We start from the raw sequence: 9,428 nt of genomic DNA, 5'->3' as shown, positions 1-9,428 counted from the left end.
CCTGCTTTTCTGCATTACCCAGAGAGGGGTCCATAAGGCATTTTTCTGGGTTCCCCTCAGAGGTTAAAGGGAAACGTTCACAAAGTCCGGAGCCCTTGATGTCCTGAAAATGAAGGAGGAGAATTTCCTCCAGTTCCTTGGATCAGGAACCCACTTAGGTGACACCAACCTTGACTACCAATTGGAACAGTACATCTACAAAAGGAAAAGTGATGACGTTACCTCATACGCCTAAAGAGAACCCCGGAGAAGCCTCCCCTGGCGGCTCGCGCCGTTGTTGCCATTGGAAACGGGGCCGATGTCAGTGTCATATCCTCTAGGAATATTGGCCAGCGAGCTGTGCTAAGTTTGCTGCTGCCAGGAGCCACTCGTACTGCCAGACACTTCTCTTCTGGAAACTTCCCTAACCAGATCCAGGCCGCCTTCCCAGAGCCACGACTTTCAGTGATTACTGATCCAGGCTGATCTCGGAGGCGTTTTATGTTAACCCGCCTGCCATTACTGTGTCACAGTCTTTCCTCTGCACTGTGTGGCCATCGCCATACCCAGCAACAACAAGGGAGCTCCCGAGGTGGGTCTGCGGTGGTGGATGCGGGGCGGGGGCTGCAGGAAGTTCTGCGCATGCGTGGCACCAGCTCCCGTGAGCACCCGGGGGAGGTCAGCCTGATCTCTGCTCTGCGGAGATGCTGAGAAGGCCGCTGCTGGAAAGGCTGTGACCCAGGAGGAAGTTCAGGGCGAATGGACTGCTCCAGCTCCCGAATTTGCTGCTGCTCGACCTGAGGTTGCAGATGGGTCTGCAGGCGCCTTTTGCGCCTAACCAGCGGTTCCCTACTGAAGACTGCAGCGCTCAGCCCACCACTGGGGACTGGACTGCAGCTTCCACTGCTCAGGCTGCTGAACATGTAGGAATGACCACTGAGTGGTCTCAGCTTGTTCTTCCACAGACTGTTAAACAGAAAATGGAAATAGATTAGTGGAGAATAAAGTTTCTTAAAAAAAAATGACATTGCTGAATTAGGTTTAGTAGGACACTATATATATGTGTGTGTGTGTTTATATATATATATATACACATACACATACATATATATGATGTATCCCCACATATATATGAATGTGTTTAGGTAGTAGAGAAATAGACAGCTGTGTTTACATCTACCTTTTTTTTTTTTTTTTAGAAAGGGCAGCTGGGCAGCAGCTGAACTGAGATGATGTTTTTGTTTTTGTTTTTTTAATATAAATTTATTTATTTATTTATGGCTGTGTTGGGTCTTCGTTTCTGTGCGAGGGCTTTCTCCAGTTGCGGCGAGCGGGGGCCACTCTTCATCGCGGTGTGCGGACCTCTCACTGTTGTGGCCTGTCCCGTTGCGGAGCACAGGCTCCAGACGCGCAGGCTCAGTAGTTGTGGCTCACGGGCCCAGTTGCTCCGCGGCATGTGGGATCCTCCCAGACCAGGGCTCGAACTCGTGTCCCCTGCATCGGCAGGCGGACTCTCAACCACTGAGCCACCAGGGAAGCCCCATCTACCTTTTAAGGCATACCTTTACAACCAAAAGTATATACCTATTTATTGACCAATTACATATGACCAAATGAATAACCACAATCATAAATTTTCACCATGCTAAAAGCATTCTGTTTAAAAATGCATTTGAAAAGTTTATCTTTTAGATTAACCTATAGTTTCATTCTACATTCAACCTGGTTTTTGGTTACATTTGTATAGACTAAAATAAATTATGTGGGGTTGTACTATGAGTTAAGTCATCCCAAGTATGTTCAATAAGAACCCCATGGTTGTGGATTGTATTTTCCAAAAATGGCTGCAAGAACATTTACAGTCCCATAGACCGTGGCAATTTCCCAGTCCAGAGGTGGAGTCTATGTCTCTCCCCACTGCAACCCTCCTCTTTAAAACTTGGTGGGTCTTTATGACTGTCTCAATAAATAGAATGCAGCAGAAAAGATAATATGGGACTTCTGAAAACAGATCATAAAAAGTAACATGGCAGTTTTTTTTATTAGCTTAGTTAACTATTTTTAGGCATGTTTTTAAAATATATGTTTGATTTTTTTAATGATTCATATAAGTTCAAAAAGTACTTAATTTCTTGAAAATGATTCGTTTAATCAATATTGATGCTGTCATGTAATACATTTGTTTGCCATTCCATAAAGGATAGTTCTCTGTTTTTATTGTGGAGATAATGTCTTATAAATCTTGAATTATTCTGTCTACTGCCTTAAACTATGACATAGTGAAAAGTTAATTAATAGTCTCAGGTTGGCTGTTATTAACCATCAATATTTTACTTCTCCAGACCAGTTACCTCATTTATTAAAAAATAGGAGATTATGGGCTTCCCTGGTGGCGCAGTGGTTGAGAGTCCGCCTGCCGATGCAGGGGACGCGGGTTCGTGCCCCGGTCCGGGAAGATCCCACGTGCCGCGGGGCGGCTGGGCCCGTGAGCCGTGGCCACTGAGCCTGCGCGTCCGGAGCCTGTGCTCCGCAACGGGAGAGGCCACAACAGTGAGAGGCCCGCATACCGCAAAAAGAAAAAAAAAAAATAGGAGATTATACCACACCAGTATTTTCCAGATTGTATGACCACGAAATTACCTAAGGCTTTTGTTATAATAATGCTCCAAGTCTCTCCTTGTGGAGATTCAGTAGGTCTGCTCAGGATCCTTTTCTTAACAAGACCCTGACATGACTCTTATGGTTAAGCAAGTTTTGGAGTAATTTCTAATTGTCCAACTCTTTAATATAGGAAGATAAACTAAGTAGAATTACATTTAATTCGTTATCATCATAAATAATGGGAGCAGGATGTTAATAAATCGGAGTGTATAATCCCCAGATTTTGTACTTTTGAATTCCGAATGAGTTTTGCATTATTTTGTCTATTGTTATATAGTCCTAATTATTCTTTCTCATTGAGATATAAAAATTAGTATTAATTGCAAGAGCCTTATCAACCATATACACTTCCATCAAAAAATTTTATGTCACAATAAGATCTGTATTTTCGGAAAATAATACGGCAGCAGGATTTAGGAGAAATTGAAGGAAAGAGAAAAACTATATATGTTTTCTATGTTGCCAAAATATGCTTTCTTTTTTTTAATACTACTTGAAGATTTTATATTTAATTAGTATGCGTCTTCACTTCTAAGACATTCTTGGGGCCACATTTTAGCACTCTAAAATTGGGCTGCACACATTGGGATGCCACAGAAGAGCAGTTAGTTATTAGATATAAGATGGGTGGTTGAAGAGCTAATGCCTGTACAATCCACCTGTAGACTCAGGTTAACTTACAGTCTGAAGCCAGATCATACTCTGGACCAGAGGGATATCTATCTCCCCTGCTGAGGTAGCTTTTGGCAGAGTATATTCCCATTCTAAGACATGGGCAGCAGCAGGATAGGGTAAGTTAGAAGGGGTGGGACTAAGAACCCACAGACAGAAAGGATCAGGTGGGCATGATGATACGTCTGTGGAAATTAGATAAAGCAGGGATCTGCATGCAATTTCTGCAAGTTAAACAGGCAGTGGGTTGGTAGCAGTCATGGGAGTTGCAGGAGTCGGGGAGAAGAGAATCTGTAGCTTGTGCCAATTTCCCTGGTATGAATACTCCTACCATGATCACTTTCAATCTACCAAAGTGAGATAAATGGGCTTGCAAAAAGTTTTGAAATTTTAACAATTCATTCTTATGAGCTAGTTTGGGCCAGCTCCAGCACACTACCAGTACTGCCGCAGAGGTTTATAACTCAGGCAGGTATAATGGACCGAGGGTCAGCGACTAGGCAAAGAGATTGGGTGAGAAGTTGCCTGAATCCAGGCAGATCATCTGAGTGATATGTACCAGTATCATCAGTGAGAAAAAGCTAGCTATGTCGTTGAAAATCGTCTGAGCCATGGTCTGCTTAGATTCATTTTTTTAAATTATTTTCTGTGGGCGTAGGTTAGAGGCAGATGGAAGCAAGTTGGAGTATCTGCCAGAGTAGGGAGCAAAAGCCTACAAGGCACCATATGGCAGTCCCTGCCTTCTTTCTCCCGGGTAGATATGCTGGGTTTCTGGGTTATTAGTGTTACCGAGTCCAAAGTCCAAGCTTGTACTTCTCGCCTCACGATAGGCCAGTAAATCTAGAGACGAGTTGTTGGGGCAAAGAATAGCAACTTTATTTAGAAAGCCAGCAGATGGAGAAGATGGTGGACTAGTGTCCCAAAGAACCGTCTTGCCTGCGGTAGAATTTAGGCTTCTTTTATACTAAAAGGGGAGGGAGTAATGTCACACGTTTTCTGGTTCTGGTCAGTCTCTGGAGGAGATGTGCAAATTTCTTCCTTCCTGTAGTCATTCACAGTTGGGCCTGGTCAGGATGTTTCCCATGAGCTAAACAAAAGTATTTTAGCTTAATGCTCATTACCTGGGAGGCAGGTTTCCCAGAGATGCACCATTATGTATAATTTATGTTATAGGCAACATCCCTTTAGTGATTAACTTGTAAAAGAATACAAAGGTTCTTGCCTATTACGTTAGTAATGCCTTGGCTCCTGTCTTTGATTAGATGCTTCATTCTCAAGCCTACAGCATGAGAGGTATGAAACAGGTAAGACAGTCATTGAAGGAAAGGATTTCTCTGTCTGGTAGTGAGTTGCTTGTTTCTAATCAGCTTCAGGAATGAAATAAATGGGTAAATTTGTACAAAAATCTTCCAGCTTCTCTCTCTTTCCTTTATAAATGTTCTGCCTTGCTTGAAGTAATCTATCTTCCAAGTGATGCCATTCTCAAATTTGGTATTTCAAGAATATTCTTTAGGGGGGCTTCCCTGGTGGTGCAGTTGTTGGGGGTCCGCCTGCCGGTGTGGGGGACACTGGTTCGGGCCCTGGTCTGGGAGGATGCCATGTGCCGTGGAACAACTGGGCCCATGCGCTGCAGCTGCTGGGCCTGAGTGCTGCACCTTCTGGGCCCGTGCGCCTGGAGCCCATGCTCCGCAATGGGAGAGGCCACCGCAATGAGAGGCCTGCACACTGCATCAGGGAGTGGCCCCGGCTCGCTGCGACTGGAGGAAGCCCATGCACAGCAATGAAGACCCAGAGCAGCCAAAAATGAATAAATGAATTTATAAAAATATATATATATACTCTTTAGCTCACATGCTAGGATGAGAGTTTTCAGTGTTTAAATCTGTGAATTTATATCATTTTATTTCCAGAAGAAAATTTTTATTTCCAGAAGAAATTTACAACCTAAATAATGGTAAAAGAAATTCCAAGCGATATGATGACTGTAGTTTTCATAACTTACTAAATCCTTTAAAAATAGCCGTCCTTAACATGTCAATTTTTTTTAATGAATCTGACTTTTGGGTACAGTTTTAGTCACAGTACATTCATTGATAATTTCTGCCCTTTAGTTATAAGGTAAGAGAAGCCCAGAGAAGCCTTCTAAAATGTCAATAAAACAATTAAATATGGCATTTAAAGGATCCATATTTGATTAGAGAATGAAACTCTAATATTTCTTCATTAGAATATTCCCTTTTTTTTTCCAAATGATATTTGTTAGTTGTAACCAAATATTATGAAAATAATTCTGGAAATAGTGTTTTCTGAAGATACACATCAGCCTTATATCATAAAAATTGTTGACACCATTTAAAAATATGGTGTATATAAATTTAATTATGTAAAATCATTGGACGTCATGGAATTGGAAATAGTTTGTGATTGGATTCTATGTCTCCTGTGAAGGGGAAAAAGAGATAAATAAACATAAATTTAAAAGGCACCCTGCTCAAGCCTACTGCCCACTTCATTTCTCATTCCATGACTCTTATCCCTGGACTACTCTTGCTTTTCCATGCTACCAAGCCTGCCTCGACCTGACTGTAGAGTTCAGATCCAAGCCTGTCTCTGGTAAAGTACCTGAGCCTCTTCTCCAAAGCTCCCTGCAAGGCCCTAGTGCTTCCAGCTTTTTCTCTCTTACAAAGTCCAGAGGCTCTCCCAAGTATGAACTTATAATTCTATGCCCAGGCTGATAACACTTCTGTCCTGCTCCTTATAAATCCACATCACATGGTTGTGTGTTGGGGCCTCTTTGTCCCTCCCACCCCCCTTTTCTTTTCCTGAGAAGGAACTGGGAAAGTAGGTTTGGTATCCTATTTTCTTGGCTTTTGTGAGAAGCCATCCCTGGAGTACAAATTAGAATCATGCTTCCCTAAGCCATTTCTTGACCTCCCTATTTAGAATTAACCCCCTCAAAACTTTAATCATACTCGCAGCACTCTATCTCCTTTTCAGCTTTATTTTCCTCCCTAATATTCATCACTGACTAGAATGCAAAATATTCTACTTCTATATTTGTCTATAGTTTGTATTTTTTCCACTAGATTGTAAATTGCAGGAGATCAGGGCTTTTGTCTGTCTCGTTCATTGCTGTCCCCCTGACACCTTGAGACATGATACACCATAGGTACTAAACAGTTATTGAATACCTGAATACGTAAAAGATCGAATGAACAAATTCTGGAGGACAGGGTTCAGAACTGGTAATAGGGTTCAAATCTGTGGCTTTCTAGCAGCTGGCTTCATGAGAAATAAGATGAAGGTCAATTTCCATGCATGGCTATTATCTATGTTCCATTCATTTATCCATTCATTTAACGACAAATGTTTGTTGAGAACTTTTTGTATATAAGGCACTTTTCTATATGTTGGAAGTTGGTGCAGAGTTCCAGGTTAGCAGGTTTATTAGGGTCAATAGGGTTTAGAAATGATATTACTATACACTGTTATGAATGCTTACTTATATGTTGGCTGAAAGAATATGTGAATGAATGCTAGAGAAAGTGTCCTGTTAGAGGTAGGTGCAGAGTGGGAGCGCAGAGAAAGATGTGAGTGCCTTGAAGGAGGTTATGGACAGGTGTTGCTGAGTGTAGATTTACAGAGGAGAAAGCATTTATTTTACAGACTGAGGAGTTGTTGGTAGACTTCACTCTGGGTTGAGAGAACTGAATGCCCAGAACATAGATAAGGAAGCTTATGTCATTTGGGGGGAATTGCTGAGTTATTTGTGACCAGGGATAAGACTGGGAATGTAGGTTGGGGCAGGATTAGAAAGTATGTTAAGAATTTTAAGTTTATATCCTGTAGGTTGTGGGAAACCACTTAAGGTTATTAAGTGGGGAGTGACATACATGTTATATGTTGCAGAAACATGAACATTTTTTGGTGCAAAATATTTGGAATTGGAGGAGGAAAGAAATTTCATATAGGAATGCCTGCTAGGGAGCCATGACTCTGGTCCAAGTGGAGATGACGAGGAAGACTAAGGTAATAGCAATGGGAGCAGAGTGGAGATGACAGAGTACATAGATATTTTGGAGGTGGAATCCATAGGGTTTGATGAGAAGAATAAAGTAAAGGGAGGAATGAGGAATGTTTATGGAGTTTCTGATTCGGGAATTGATATATTATTTTATCCTTAACTTATATGAGTAATACATGGGGTAGAGGGAATAGGTTGGTGGAAAGATGGGGAAGGAGACACCAATTTGCTGTTAGACATGCCACATTTGAGTTGCAGATGCTCTTAAGAAGGTGAGCCCTGAGCTCAGTGTAAAATGGGGCTGTAGATGACGATCTGGGTATCATCGCTGAGGCTATGAGCTCCATCAGACAGGATACAGAGCCAGAATAAAAGCAATCCTAGGATGGGATGCTGAGGTATGTGAATATTTAAGAGTAACTGGTAAAGATGGACAGTGAATACTCAGTTTCACCAGAACCAAAGGAGATATAAGGGAGGAGGAATCTTTGCAGAGGGAAGAAACGGTTAAATAAAAAATGCCACAGAAGGTAAGAATGAGGTTCAGTAGTTAGGGGTCTTGGGTGACCTTAACAAGAGCCATTTCAGTTGGGTGCTGAAGGTGACAGCTGGATTGTGGGGTTTAGAAGGTAGGAAAGCAGGACAAATGCTATACATTTTATATGAATGCATGGCAGCACCCCCTTTATGCCCTTGGCCCTACCCCACGCAACCCTTCTCACAGAAACAGATCCTCAGTCATACAGGGCTTACAACGAGTTGAATTAATTTAGCACCTTGTGTTCCCATGAGAACTCTGTAATAGTATTCACCCGTTTACATGATGTGACTGCCCGCCCTTTAGCGTCCTTGCAGATGTTTTTTTTATATAACTGAGGAACACTACTTACTGACCAAAATGTATTTGAGGAGGTAAGTGAGGTCCAGAAAGTCTTCATTTTTAGAAAGGTCAAGGGCGGATGCTGTAATTACCAGTAGCAGTCACATATCCTGAGATGTCCTTGATTTAAGTTCTGTGCTGGTGACAGTATCCTCTGTCATCTATAAAAAAAAAAAAAAATGCTGAGATCATTCTCTAAGCAGAACTTTCCAAATAAGGGCAAAAATCACACGCATACTTATGTATCTATGTATGTAAATGTATAGGAAAATCTGAAGGGTACACAGCCAGCAGCAGTAAGTAACTCTGGGGAGAGGAGTGAGATTAGGGGAGGGATAAAGGTAGAACCTCACTTTTTAGTTTATAGTCTTCTGCACTGTTTAAATTTTTCAATGAGCATAGACACATGCATTACTTGTGCAGTTTTTTAAAAGTGGTAGTATCTCCTTATGTGGGAGACTGTCCTTTCCACAACTACCCCAGCACAAAATACTACATGGAGTTTTAAAGCACTGAGGGTTTTAATATGAGTTCTTCTTGTTGACAAATGAGTCATGAGCCCATTGGCAAAGGAAGAAATGTGAGAGAGAGGCGAACCAAGAAAAGCAGAAAAATGTGTATAAATATCACAAGAAAACTTTGGTGCTCTTTTCAGCAGCCAGATGGTATTGTACACTGTTCCGGAGTATGGTCCACTTGCATTTGAATCACAAAGGGCCACTCAGTAGAAATACAGATTCCTAGGCCCCACGTGATCTACCAGCCTGGATGCTCTGAGGATGAGACCTAGGAGCTTGCATTTTTCAAGTTCACGGCTGGTGATTCCAAGGTATATACAAACATTTGAGGATCACTGGTACATATAAAAGAGTAGTAACTGGGAATCTGAGGGCCTGAGTTTTAGTTCTAACACTTACCATTGGTGTGGGCTTTGCACACATGGCTCCCCTCTCTGAGTCTCACTTTCTCATCTGAACATTGAGCATCCCCTTCCAGTTCCAGGATTCTATGCTTTGTATGATTGTAAGCATGACACAGCACTGTGAAGAAGAAACTTTCCTCCGAAGAAATCTTCTCTTTATCATGTTTGTGTTTGTGCCCGGTCCTACTAAAGTAGGAAGCAGGCTTTAATGAAATCATGTTTATTGTCTCAAACTTTTGAAACCTGAGGTTATCAAGCCCTCCGGTGCTTATCTCTGATAGTAATTCCTG

At 41.9% G+C, this 9,428-nt stretch overlaps 1 pseudogene; it reads left to right on the top strand.

Annotated features, from left to right (window-relative positions):
- The window catches only part of LOC103082640 (40S ribosomal protein SA pseudogene), a 7,138-nt pseudogene extending 6,164 nt beyond the window's left edge, over positions 1-974 (top strand).
- The last annotated feature ends 8,454 nt before the right edge of the window (positions 975-9,428 follow it).

The sequence above is a fragment of the Lipotes vexillifer genome, unplaced genomic scaffold (genome assembly GCF_000442215.2).
Source record: "Lipotes vexillifer unplaced genomic scaffold, Lipotes_vexillifer_v1.1 scaffold415, whole genome shotgun sequence".
NCBI lineage: Eukaryota > Metazoa > Chordata > Mammalia > Artiodactyla > Lipotidae > Lipotes > Lipotes vexillifer.
Note: the sequence above shows the minus strand (reverse complement) of the source record. Positions and strands in the feature narration are given on the sequence as shown.